A 2409-nucleotide genomic window follows, 5' to 3' on the forward strand; every position below is an offset into this window, starting at 1 on the left:
TCTTGTTGAGAGGCGGCGACAAAATGGGTCATCTGGTTTCCATCTTTTCTCTGTGTATCAAACATGTAATTTTCTAGAGGGGCCCTGGTAGATTTGTCTTAGCAGATAGAAGAAAGTGTTAACAAAACAACTTTCACTAAATTCGAAGTGTGGGGTCCCCGGAGCTTGGGTTTCACAGGTTCGATTAAATTTAGTAACTGATAGCAATGGCCTATGGAATCTGTAGTTTTGCCACCGTAGGATCTGCTTGGAGACTATAAAACACCCCCATGATGTCTATGGAGATTTCAGGGCAGAGATACGAGGAAAACTACCGAGTGTTCAGGAGTGAGGATTGGGTTATCTTTGCGACTCAACCGTGACAGGGAGAGGTCAGTGATAAACACACGACATGAAGTCCTGGAGGTCCTGTAGGGACAACCGTAAACACAGTCCTAACATTTATCTCGGAGAAAACTGTTTCTTGAATTCACGGTCTCATCTGCATGTTGAAGGGGATATGTACTGTACATAAATGGGGCCTGACCTATATATATATCCAAAAAAATATCTGTGTGTGGGGGGTGGGGTGGTGGTGGGGGGCTCTGTCTACCATGCCAAAGCTGACCTATGGCCTTGGAGATAGTCCGGGATACAAGGTTACGGCCTAGTCAGCTTTTTAAGTACCGGGTGTCTCATCCAGAGATGTGCGAAATGCGATCCACACTTCGAATTTAGTGAAAGTTGTTTTGTCAACACTTTCTTCTATCTGCTAAGACAAATCTACCAGGGCCCCTCTAGAAAATTACATGTTTGATACACAGAGAAAAGATGGACACCAGATGACCCATTTTGTCGCCGCCTCTCAGCAAGAGACACAAGAAGAAGGCACCGCGGAGCTCCCAATGCCGCTATCTCACATGTAATCTAATACTAATCTCCAAGCAGATATTTGGGTGGCTGGAATACAGTTTCAAACTTTCCAAGCAGTATCCAGTGTATCAGCTCTTCCCCACAGGAAGACAAATTCAACTAGTGAGGTGACCTGAATCGCACATGTTAGAAAGTAAAAATATTATTTTGGTTGCACACAACATTTTTGTTTCTCTTTTTAAATAAGGGAACATGCAATTACCTTTGCGAGGTCAAACCCTGAGTCTGAAGTCTAGGAGGGAGCCGTTTTTTCAATCCCAAAGCAAAATTAGCGACGTCCGTCTAGCTTCCAGCAGGCTTTCCTCAGCTTCTACGGGGGTACTGATCGTAGAATTTGTGAAAAAGAAAGAAGTAAATAGTGTGCCAGGAGAGTCAGTCCACGGGAGGGTGAATTTCCCCCTTCTGAACGGCAAATGATCTCTACGGTGGCTAAACCCCTCTAGTCAATTATTCTCCCTTTTGGCTAAATTTACTTTATTCGAACCCGCGTTGTTAGTATGGCTGTAGACTGTCGGGCCTGTCAAACCCCTATTCCAAATCTATTTATCCAGGGGTATTCTGCAAGCAAAAAGGCGAAATGGTTAAGTTTAAAACTCCCTGATGTCAGGGTCATTATGCAGATTTCAAGCTCACCTCACCAATACAGTGACTGTATGGGAGCTTGTAAATGTTTTCATGACCTTGCATTCCCCATATCTGCTTGAAGCTTTCCAGCTGTCTGACACCCTTCCCCTGCCGACTAGCCTGACGGAACTTCGCTTTTCGCCGGCTTCCTAGTTAAACTAGGGAGCTTTTCGCCGGCTCGCTTTTCGCCGGCTCCCTAGTTAAACTAGGAGCTTGGGTTTTACAGGCTACCCTGACCACCAACCAACCAAGTGTCGCTGACGCCCCGAGTTTCTGTATCTGTACATGTCATCATCATCATAGTCCTTTTCATCCTGTCGGACGATCAGTTCACAATTTGTGGGCCCGGCGGTGTGCAGCTAACCCAGCCCTGCTTCTGCAGGGCTTGTTGCAGATCTCACAAGTGAAGGCTGAAGTGAAGCATTGTTCTTTCCTTTTCTCTCTTCTGGCGCTGTCTTTTCGCTGCAAGTCGTTTTCTATACTTGCAGCACCTTGCTGAAGCTGGCACCTCCAAGAGGTACGGTCCATTGCAAGACTTTCCCAGGCAGCTCCGATGTGGAATGACTTCAGGTCGCGCCTGCAGACATCAACAAAACGAAGCTTTGGGCGCCCCCTGTCGCGTTTCCCGTCGGCAAGCTGGCCGTACAAGACTTGGTGGGGTAAGCGAGACTGGTCCATACGGGACACGTGGCCCAGCCAACGCAGGGAAACATAGAATACTCCGAAGAAAAATACTTCTTATCCCAAAAGAACAGTCACCCTTAGTGTTAATCTCCAAGCAGATCCTAGGGCAGCATAAGACAGTATCAAATTGGCCAGGCAGTATCCAATTGGCCCAATACAGTGGCGTATTGGACCCTCTCTGGCCAATTT

Source organism: Branchiostoma belcheri, unplaced genomic scaffold (assembly GCF_001625305.1).
Source record: "Branchiostoma belcheri isolate BF01 breed outbred unplaced genomic scaffold, Haploidv18h27 scaffold330, whole genome shotgun sequence".
NCBI classification, from domain to species: domain Eukaryota; kingdom Metazoa; phylum Chordata; class Leptocardii; order Amphioxiformes; family Branchiostomatidae; genus Branchiostoma; species Branchiostoma belcheri.